Source organism: Rhinolophus ferrumequinum, chromosome 5 (assembly GCF_004115265.2).
Source record: "Rhinolophus ferrumequinum isolate MPI-CBG mRhiFer1 chromosome 5, mRhiFer1_v1.p, whole genome shotgun sequence".
In the NCBI taxonomy this organism is placed as follows: domain Eukaryota; kingdom Metazoa; phylum Chordata; class Mammalia; order Chiroptera; family Rhinolophidae; genus Rhinolophus; species Rhinolophus ferrumequinum.
The window spans coordinates 11,109,764-11,121,818 of NC_046288.1; the positions used below are offsets into that span (position 1 = coordinate 11,109,764).

The window sequence follows — 12,055 nt, forward strand, 5'->3', positions numbered from 1 at the left end:
TGATGTAATGCCATAGATATAGATATTACCTCCATTTTATAGATGGGGAAAATGAATAACAAAGAGGTTATTCAATTTGCCCAAAGTCAGAGCTATGAATGACAAGGCTGTGATTTAAACCCAGTAAGTTTGGCTTCAGAATCTGTGTATTTTAACCCCCGTCCCCAAAATGGGAAGAAGTTTGAAAGTATTTGATGATTTATCTGAGTAACTTCCTACTTCATATAAACCAAAAGGAACAATCATTCATTCCTTCACCAATTGTTCACTGAGGCCCAATGAGATATGAGTCACTATGCTATAGACAGAGGAACAAAGCAGTCAGTAAGTGAGACAAATACCCTGCCCTCTTGTAGGTGACATTTTGAGGAGGGACCCAGATGATAAATATGCTAAGCTAGATTATGAGGGGGTCATTGGGCAATGGTGGCGCTTTAGATTTGTTGGCCAGGGAGACCTCTCTGAGGAGGTAGCAATGAGAATAAAAAAGAAAGAGAAAAACCCAGACGTGCAAAGAGCGGAAAAATTATTGTCTTATAGCTCTGGAGGCTAGCGGTCCAAAACCAGGTGTCAGTAGAATCATGCTCCTTCTGAAACCTGTAGGGGAAAGACCTTTCCTTGCCTCTTCCACCTTCTGCTTGCCCCAGATGTTTCTTGGCTTGTGGCAGCATCACGCCAACTTCTGCTCCATTTTTATATGACATCTCCCTATGTGTCTTCACATCATCTTTCCTCTGTGTGAGTCTGTCTCTGGGTCTGAATTTTTCCTTTTTATAATGACACTAGTCATTGGAATAGAGCCCACTCTAATTAGCTTATTTTAATTTGATTATCTCTGTAAAGATCCTATTTCCAAATAAGGTCACATTCTGTAGTACCAGTGGTTTGGATGTCAATCTCTCTCTTTTTTTTGCCTAGGGTGGGGGGTGCACAATTTAACCCATAACAGTTAGTTTCTAAATTATATAGCCACACACATTCTAAAATTGTCATGTATTTGTAGTAGGAACTATCTATGAATCTCACTCTCTCCTCAGAGATATCTCTCAGGAAATGTTCATGGAATCCATTTCCTTTTGCATCATCCTAAGAACGATTTTGGTATTACATGGACAGGAAAAATTCTAGGTACCTGCTCATAAAAAAAAATTAATGAAACACAAATTCAAAAACTGTTGAAATCCAATGCAAGTGTTTTTTACTCCTCCCCACTGTGAATACAAAGAGTACTGTGAGTAATATAAGGTCAGTAAAGGATATTGTCAAAAAAGTAAAAAGAGAAATCAATTTTTAAAAGATAATACAAACTGACATATGATATATATAGATACCTTATAGACCATGTTAGCAGCTAATAATAGATAAAAAAACAAAAACAAAAACAAAAGTGCTGGAAAGGTTGAATGGAGGAACAGAGCTTATCTGAATAGGAAGGTAGTATGGAGATGTATATGCCATGAAAGATGGTTTGGCAGAGACTGCTAACTGCCCATCAAAGATTCATGCTCCCCACTGATCCTATGGACTTGTTGCTGAGGAGTAGATGCTTAAGCAGGGACCATATTTTTTAAATTCCCTTGGAATTAGGTGGGGTCACGTAACTAGTTCTCCCCAATGAAATGCAAGCAGAAACAATGTGCGTGGTTTCTTTGGGATTAAGAGGTGGGGTCCCTTCTCTATCATCTCTTCCCTACCTGCTGGCTGGGCATTGATGCACAGGTTGACCTTTGAAGACTTGTTTTGAAGATGAGCAGTCTTGAATGACTTTGTAAAGCAAATTACCACTCTCACCACACTTCACCCTAGGCCACTGAACAAGAACACCTGCATTGAACTATTGTGTGGATAAGAGACAAATTTTTATTGTATTAAGTCACTGGAATTTAAAAGATTGTCTGTTTTAGGAGCTAACATTATCCTAATAAATGCAGATGAATATCATTGAAACTGCAAAGAGAACTGCAGAAAGAAGAGCTTTCTGATAGAGGGAATGGCAGAGGAGTAAAGGCACAGAGAGGAGAAATCACAAAGGAAGGAAACCAATTTGGCTGGAGCACCTCTACTGAGGTATAACTGAATATAAGCCCAAACAATTAGACCTCGGTCACATAATGGAGGTTTTCAAATGCCAGAATGGGTGTTCATATTTAATTCATAAGGCAGTAGAGAGCTATTGAAAAATTATAAGCATGGGTGTTAATATATTCAAAGACATATTTAGAATATTTTTTCACATTAATTAAGTATACGATGTTTCATTGAAGAAAGGATTATAGCAACTTTTGAGATATTAAGCTATCAGTGATGGGTAAGGATTGAATTGAGGAGCGAGAGGAAATAAGGAACTCACATAAAAGGATATTGTAATACTTTGTTCTAAATCAGGGATCTGCAAATATCTCTTAAGGTCCAGATAACAAATATTTCAGGCCATTGTCTGTGTTGCAACTACTCAATTGTTTTTGTAACATGAAAGCAGTCACACATTATACCGAAATGAATAGACATAGCTATGTTCCAAAAAACACTTTATTTACATAAACAGGTGATCAGCCTGTGGACTTTAGTTTGGCCATCCTTGGTCTAGAGAGAAGAGTAACAGGATTTCAACTATTCGGGGGTTGGGGGTGGATAGACAAAGGAGGAAAGGACTGTAACACAGAGTTAGAAGTCAATCAAACAGGACTTGCAGAGTTAGTGTAGCACTTTCACTTTTGACTCTATAATCAGCATACTTCTTTCTTTGCTGCTGCTATACTAGGAGCTCCATGAAGTAAAGGCTCAATTGTATTCATCTGACTGTTGGGAACATAGTAAGAATTCAATAAAAATATTTGCTTAATTAATTGGATACATTTTGACTTATTGGATATGGAGAGTGAGAAATAATTAACAAAGACCCAAAGTCTTTCAGAGTGCCTATTAAGCTTGAGTTAATGGAAAATAGTCATGCCATTATTAGAAATATTCATGACTTTGAACAAATTATTTAGCCCTTCTTTGCCTGACTGTCCCAAAGGCATCTCAAAATTAGCAGGTGTAAATGCCGCATTTGATTTCCTTTCCTCCTCCACCCAGACAAATATAATCTGGTCTTCTCCATCTTCATCAATATAGTTGCCATTTATCCAGCCACTAGAAACAGAAATCCGATGAGCCATCCTTGACCTCTAACTCAGAGGAATGCAATTTGGGGGGAAAAATCTCCTATAGATTCTACACTTGAATTAAATTTTTAAAAACCCATCTATTTCTCTCCACCGTCATACATTCGTCCTGTGGATTACTGAAGAACAGCCATGCTTCCAAAATTGATACCCTCCTTGCATTCTCTACATCACTGTTAAGTCAGTTACTTTTCTGGTTAAAACTGTTCAATGATTTTCTATTGAATTTGGAATAAATTCACACGCCACGTCTTGACCCAAGAGGACATCAATAATTACTCTCTTGCCCACATCTGCAACCTAGTATCAAGGCCACTCTCCACTTACCCAAAAGCAGCCAGTTACTATTGCAGTCATTTCCTAAAAAAATTTGCAAGCTCTTTTTTCTTCCAGGTATTTTTGCTTTTCCTTCTTTCTGCTTGACTCTCACCCTCGTCTTTTTGCATGGTAGGCAGGTGTAGTGGCTTGGTGCTTGGTTAGCTAACCTAGAATTCCCAGATTTCCCTTTGGTGTATAGTTAGCCTTGGACAAAAGATATATTTTGTGTGAGATTTGGAAAGTAGAATTGAAGCAGCAGCCACGTTTTTTTTTTTTTTTTTTTTTTAAACTCTCTGAATGATCTTAGAGCGTGAGCGCACCAGGAACTGTGGTATTGTGCTGATACGATGGTTCACGTTTTGCAGTGAGGCAGCAGCAGCCCGACTCACAGCTCCTCTGCCAACTCTGGCCAGTTCTCCAACTCCAGCATCCCTGGATTCCAGGCAGATGTGTACAGTTGTGGAGAAGGAGCTACCCATTTCTGTAGGTCACCCACAGGATCAAGGGTTCTAAAAGATAGACACAGTTTCAATCATCCTTATCATTTCCAGGTTGTCACTGGAGGTTCTAGTTTGTCCTTGCTCTCATCCACATTCAGCTTTCTCTTGTAACTTCCACTCTTCATGAGTCTATGGCAACTTCAGGCTCCACCCTGCAAACAGAGGCAGTTGGCTTCCTCGACTGCACCATCAGCTCCCACACTGGCATAAGGCTAACCCCTTTTAAGTTGCAATATAATCCTGAAGACTAGAAGTCATGAAGGCAAGCCACGTATAGATTTCAAAGATCCAAGGTTAACAATTTGATATGTAAACCCAAGACCTGCCTCCTCTGTCATTGACACGACCAAGGCTAGCGAGTCATTTCCGCACGGAAACTTTTCTTACAACTTTTGGGATGAACTTTCTATCTTACACACTGACCACAGCAACTCTCTATGTCTAGTCATTGTCCTATGTGCCAACTCACAGGCCCTTTTTGCCAATCTGAAATAACACTGCAAGACAGATTTAACAGTTCTTATAGAAAAGCCTTTATGTCTTGTGTTTTAAACCCTGCTTATTTCTTAGTCCCATAGTTATAGTTCAGTGTTTCTAGCATGTTATCTCTTTGCCCCTTTAAAAAGGATTCCAGCTTATTAAGAAATTGAGCTTATTTTGAGGCCGAAGAAGAAAAATCTAGCTAGTCATTTCACTAAGGATTCTTAGAAAATTCCTCATTTGTGAGATATCAATCTCATTCTGTGATCTAAACATCCAGTCCAAAATTGAAGTCTTCCAGAAATTATTTCAATTTTAGCATGATCTCACAGAGTATTATTAGGCTATGTCCAATCAAGAGACAGAAACCATGCATCAATTTAAACGGGGAAATTGAATATTAAGATTTATTAAACTCAAATATATGGTGATGGAAGGAGAACTGACTCCGGGTGGTGAACACACAATGGGATTTATAGATGATGTAATACAGAATTGTACACCTGAAATCTATGTAATTTTACTAACAATTGTCACCCCTTTAAATTAAAAAAAAAAGATTTATTAAACTATGCTAGAAGAGTAAGGATGTAACAAGAATTCTAAAAGGTACCCTAAGGCTGTGTGAGAATATCTAAGGAAGGGCAAACTTAGAAGAAGGCCTCCCTTCCTGATATGGGTCAAGTTGGGTCCACCTATACGCTGAAGTCCTAATCCCCAGTACCTCAGAATGTGTGACCTTATCTGCAATAGAGCTGTTGCACATGTGATTAAGTTGAGAGGCCATACTGGAGTGGGGTTGCAGCCCACAAGATAGAGGAGTTGCTCAGGAAACAGTCTCTGTAGCACAGGTGAGGAGAAGTTAGTGTGTGGGCGTCGGGGGAGTTGAGACACCAATCTGGGCATGAGTCAAGTCAGGGATTATTCATGTTTAGAGGGCTGTAGCAGTGTCATCACCAGACTTGGCAGGCCTGTGAGATCCCCAAGACACTGCCCTTCTGGGCACATGGCTAAGGCAGAGCATCACCAGACGTCCCCATACACACACACACACACACACACACACACACACACACACACACACTCACACACACACACACACACACACACACACAGGCCCTGATGGACCCTGCAGCAGGAGCAAGGAAAAGCAAAATGCATCACAATGGAACAAGAGCGTCTCCAATCCTCCTGCAGTCATCCAGCACCACTCTGTACTGTTAGGACTTAACATCATGCTCATTGTAAAGGAGAAAATACGGGAAGAACCCAGTCAATTTTAACAGGGAAGGTACTGAAGGGTGAATTTAATTGCTAATTGATAAAAGACAATAAATTGATAATTGCCACAGTCCCCTTTGGTATTTCGGTAGCATTCCAAAGACAATCATGGAATTCCTTCTGATGATATTTCCCTCATTTGTACCATTTTAAGTGCAGCATTAAGCAGTGATGATACATTGCTAGTTCATATCAGGATGATGGATTTATTCTGTTTATTCAGGGGCGTGTGTGTGTGTGTGTGTAGTGTGTGTGCGCACATCCATGCACACACATGTGCACAACTGGCTATTGATACTTAGGTCTAAACTCCATTGTATTACTCCCAAAACATAACAATTAGAAAGCCAGGACAACCATGGTCTAGAGTCAAAATGATAATATGGCCAAAGTAAAAAACCCTTCAACCAAAAGTAATTTCTCAAACACTGAAGGGAGAGATATAGCCCATTTTAAATTTCCTTTTTTCGTCTTCAATTCATTTTCTTCACATACCAGAGTAGTGAATCCTTTCCCCCAAATACTCCCAAAACTTTCCATCTTTGACCTTGGCTCCAAATAACTGTTCTTCTTCCTTGCCTGCATTTATCTCCATTCAGTATTAAGATGTCTCAAAGAACTTAGTGTAACAAGGTGCATCCTCTTGTGGAGGGAAGAATACACAGGAGTCAAAAGCAAACTACTCCTTAGCTGGTAGCAGAATCAGAATGTCCAGTAGTACAGACTTCATTTAGATGATCGCATTTTTATCAAAGAAATATGACAGTGGCAGCGCGTGGTGATTGAGGCCGGTCCTGGGAAGAGGATGGTGTTCCTCCACTACACCCTTGCCCTGGTCCTACCTTAGTGAGCTCTTCAAGTGTATTTCTTATGTGTCTATTCATCAGTGCCTGTTTTATTGCTGCCACATCCTAGGTGTTAGACATTAAGTACATCCTTCTCAAACCTACTTGCCCTATTACAAAAAAAAAAAAAAAAAAAAAAATCCTTCTATTTATGTTGTGTATCTCCAACTCCTGTTTCAGTAGGCTACACTGACCCTGGAATGGTGGAAGATAGGGCTTAAGGAAGTAATGTTGAGAAGGCCTTTGACTCAGCAATGATAACCAAATACAGATATTATGGCATTTTATGTTTCTTACCTTTTGAAACTAGTTTGAATGGCTCTTACACACTTCCATATTGATGCTTATGTTTTTGTTTGTTTGTTTGTGCTTATTAGTATTAGTTTCAGGTGTACAAAACAATGCAATAGTTAGACATTTACACCACTCACAAAGTTATAACCCCCTCCCCCAATCTACTACCCCTCTAAGATAATATACAGCTGTTACAATTCCAATAACTCACTGTTGCTTCCACAAATATTCCTCTTCTAGCCAATGAAATTTTTCTACAAACAAATTTAACAATCGCTGTGCTTCCCTAGTCTCACCCTTAATTTTGGTCAAGAATCATAATCCCTGTGGCTTGTCATTCTAACAGACTGCTTAATGTTCTCTAGGAGTATTAGGATGCTTGGGGTGATTGGACATGGTACCTTTAAATTTAAAAAGTCACTTTAGCTAACAAGAATGATTTGAAAACTAAATTGTGAAATTGCATGATGTATATACTGATAATCATTATGGTAAATTCCACATATTGTCATAAACTCTCATTTAGAATTGCCACTCAGAAAAATTTAGTAGCAGAAATAGTTTCAAAAATATTAATTTCCTGTTCTGTGCTATTGTCTTTTATTCAGACTTTCTCTATATCAAAATTAAAAATGCGTTTTGGCAACTGTGAATGTTAGACTTGCCTCTTTCTGTACCTCATGATGTTAACAGCTTTTGAGTATTTTTTTAAGTGCTAATAATACATGACAATACACAGGGGACCTCCTTCTGGTTTTATATTCTAAGAAAGACTTATCAGTTTGGGCAGACACTCCGCTCTTCTCACATTTGTGGGTTCTTTCCTTTCAGGGAAACTGGACAGATTGATATTGGCGCACTAGTTTCAAAAACCCCTTTTGTATTAGTTAATTCTGGATTCATTAAATCTCTGTATAAGGTTAATTAAGCATTTCAAACTGGGAAATTTGAAATATCTTCAAAACAGAACTTGGCTAAAATTCATGGTCAATTCCATGCAGCATTTTCTGTTATCACTCTAAGAATTCTGAATTAAGAATTTAACGTATTGACCTCCTGATTAAATATAATAATCACAATATAAAAATGTGAAATTTAAATATCTTAGCTTTCAAGTAGTATTGACAAAGTGCTTCCATATAAACATAAACTATTTAAAAGAATGTTATAAAAATGTAAAAAAGTGAAGAATTTTATTATTTATAAAATTTTATTTAAAATTGAATTACCACTCATCTATATTTTTAATTGAAAAAAATAAAACAATTTCTGGGGTTATGCTGTTTTCTTGTTTTATTTGATAAATAGTTTGCTATTGATTTAATTTTATACTGGTAAAATAATAAGCTGTATGTCATTGCTTGTATTACTATATCAGGTCATTAAAATGCATGATTTCCCCATTATGCAGAATTGAGAAGAGCTTTGATGTGGACAGTATTGCACTTTTGTATACTTGAGACATTACCTCAAGCAGAAAGAAAGGTAAAGCAGGGTAAAAAGTGAGCTAAAGAATTTACATGGATCATATTGAGTCATAAACAATCAGGGAACAAGTGTTGATCAAGAGGAAATGAATTCCCTTAGATAGTCAAAGAATAAAGGGGTAAAGGTATAATGGCAGGTATGTTGCCTAACTGCAGGGATTTTCCAGTATAGATATGGAAACAAAATTGATATGTACTAAAAATAAATGAGCTATACAAATGAGTATAAACAAAGTTATGATGAATTGAGTAATTTGTAATATGCTAAACTTTGAGTTCAAAGGAGCCAATGATAATGGCATTCATCCATGAGAGTCAGTTGTAATATTGTAAGAAATGAAAGAAATATTGGCATTATGAATAGAAATCATAGTTACAATGCCACCTCAGCCACTTTTTACTTGTGTTGCTTTAGAAAAATTCATATTTTTTCTGACTTAGTTTTCTAATCTGTAAGATGAGCTAAAGGACTTCTTTTTTTATATCAGTAAAACCTACTATATATTCTAAAGCAGATTACTGATAAACTACCATAAATAATATTTAAAGACTATTGGCTTCCAGGGAAATCCCCAGGTGTCAATAAAATAACAAAGAGAAAGAACAGAAAAAGATGGAGAAGAGAATTTGAATACTGTCTTTAAGCCACTGTAGCCAAGAGCTGTATGGAGTAAACACCGATAAGGACCTAAGATAATGGAGATCAGATAGGAAGGCTAAGCCTACATTATCACAAAGTCAAGAAGCCAACCTGACATTCTGCATTAGTCGAAGGCCATTAAAGGGAGGGATGTCAAATAGGGGGCAAGCTTGACCCAACTAGAAGGAAACCCAAATCCTTTTTGCAAGAAAATAATCTAAATGTAAGTCCTACAGTAAGTATTCTCATATATCAACCTAAACCAAATATGGGCGCATAAAAAAAAAAAAAGCCAACTTGAAGTATATGAGACACCATTTGAGAATTAGTATAAAAAGTAACAAATTGAATGCATAAACATTTCAGATTTTGTAATTATCAAATTCAGAAGATAAAATAAATATGCATAAATATTTAAAGAGTAAATAAAAATAGGAAATTTACAATTAAAAAAAATCAGAAAGAAACAAAAAATTACCCAAAACTGGCTGGTGAAGAACAAAGTAGAATGCTTAGAAATAAAATTAGGATACAGTATAACTTAGAAATCAAAATAGAACTTTTAGAAATCAAACACATAATCAATGCCAAAAAAAAAAAAAAGACTCAAGATATGAGTTATCCATAGCAATTTAGATACAAATTAAAAGAGAACTCATGAAACTAGACATAGGGCTGGAAAAATGATCCACAATGCAGTTTTAGGAAAAAAAAAAGTGTTATAAATTATGAAAGAGTTTATGAGAGATGGAATATAGAATGGAAAGTTCTATCAATAGAAAAAGTAAAGGATAGACAATATTTGAAAAACAATGATAGAAATTATTTTTAATAGACTAAATCTATAAGTTCACCAGCCCAAAGTTTAACAACTTATATAAGCATTAATAAACAAAATAATTTGACACTTATGTTGAAGAGAAACTACAAAACAAACAAACAAACAAACAAAAAGCAAAGAGGAATAAAGGAGAGAAAAAGAGAGGAAAGAGAAAAAGAGTTAAGATAAAATATCCTTAAAGTTGGCAAACTGGGATAGGATTCAACCAACTTCGTCTGAAAAGATCACCAGAGTAAACATTTTAGGCTTTGTATGTCATGTAGGATTACCATTTCATATTTTTTTTATCCCTTTCAAAATAAAAAACAAAAACAAACAAACAAACAAAAAACATTCTTAACTTGATGGACATACAAGAATAGGACAAAAGCCATGGGCTATAGTTTCCCATCTCTGATAAAACGACCTAGGGACAGAAGAAAGATGAACTAAATGACAACAGACATCTCTATAGCTACAGTAGAAATCAGTTGACATTGGACAAATAGTTTAAGAAAAAATTACACTTCACCTAGAAGTATGTTCTCAGCAAAATTATTTTTTAAGAATAAATTATAAAAAAAAGACAAGCAGAAACAGAAAATATACTATCCTAAAAATATGCTATAAAAGAAATATTTTAAGAAAGAAAATCACTCTAGCAGAAAAGCTCAAGAGCATAGAAATTAGTTAACCTATACAGAAAAATGATATATGTTCCAAATATAATAATGATGATGTCTAAATTGTAGAATTACAAAAAAAAAAAAATAAAAATAAAACAGAAGTCAATACTAGCCAACAATAGCATATCACTAGAGAGAGTGGCAGTCAGAGTTCAAATATTCTAGTCATTTGTTTTGTTCAAAAGGATAGCTAAAATATTGCTTAAACTTAGGCTTGAAAACTAAGGACATTAAGTATTCATGGTAAATTTGTAAACCCACTAAAAGACTATAAACAGAGTTTATAAGTCTCAAATTAGCTGAACAAAAAATATGAAACAAGAATAAAAGTATAACTAAAATTTTCAATCAATAAAAAAAGAAAAGAAAAAGAAAGGGTGGATGAAAATGATAGTGAGACAAAATAAATATTAGAAAGTAAGTTGTCAGTCATCTAAATAAATAAATAAATATAAATGGTATGAAATTGCTAGGTAAAATTCATAAATATTCAGATGAGATTAAAAAATGAAATTCAAGTAAATGCTTCTTATAAGAGTCATATCTAAAACATAAGGAAATATAAGTTTTGATAGTAAAATAATGGAAAGACATATTCCAGCTAAAGTCTAATCAAAAGAAAACTGTGGATTAAAAAAAATTGTTTTTGTTTTATTCTGAAATTACTGTAGATTCACATGAAATTTCAAAAATAGTACAGAGGGGTCCTGGGTACTCTTCACTCTGTTTCTTCCAATGACAATGTATTTTATAATTATAGTTCAATATCACACTGTGAAGTTAACATTGCGGCAATCCATTATTCAGATTTCACTGGTTTTCCATGCACTCATTTTTGTGTGTGTTTATTTCTACGCAAATTGCACCACGTGTGTCGATTTTTGTAACCAACATCACAGTCAAGATCCAGAACTGTTCCTTCACCACAAATATTCATCACACTAACTTTTGACAGCCTCACCCTAACCTCCATCCCTAATCCCTGACAACCACAAGTCCCTTCTGTCTCTATAATTTTGTCATTTAAGAAATGTTATATAAATAGAATGACATGAATTTTTAAGGCAACAAATATCTTAGGCATGTATAGCAACACTATAAAATTATAAAAATGTAAATTTACCAGGAAGATAAAAATATTGTAAGACTATATAATAATAAAACAGAACAAAAATATAATAAAATAACTGATGAATAATAAAAAAATATATAAATAATATGGGGAATTTTATATATTGCTAACATAATGGGAGTTTTTATTTCCTCTTTTAATTATATATAAGTCAAACAGACAAGAATAATTAGTAAACAAAGAAAATGATATCTTACAAAGTTGAACTGTGATGTACTCCACCTAATTTGTGCATGTATGTAGCAGGAGATTTGTCAGAATATTCACAAAAGCACTGTTCATGATAGCAAAAAACTGGAAACTGCCCCAGTGTCCAGAGATAGGAGAATAGATGGAGTATTTTCACATAGTGGCATAGTATATAGCTGTGCAAATGAATGGACTAAATATAGCAAGTGAAAACTA

The 12,055-nt window shown here is 35.3% G+C and overlaps 1 protein-coding gene and 1 pseudogene across 1 annotated transcript in view; one reads left to right on the forward strand and one right to left on the reverse strand.

Annotated features, from left to right (window-relative positions):
* The window catches only part of LOC117022564 (ER membrane protein complex subunit 6-like), a 39,599-nt pseudogene extending 36,438 nt beyond the window's left edge, over window positions 1–3,161 (reverse strand).
* KCTD8 (potassium channel tetramerization domain containing 8) overlaps window positions 1–12,055 on the forward strand; it is a 247,845-nt gene that overhangs the window by 199,431 nt on the left and 36,359 nt on the right. The window lies entirely within an intron of this gene.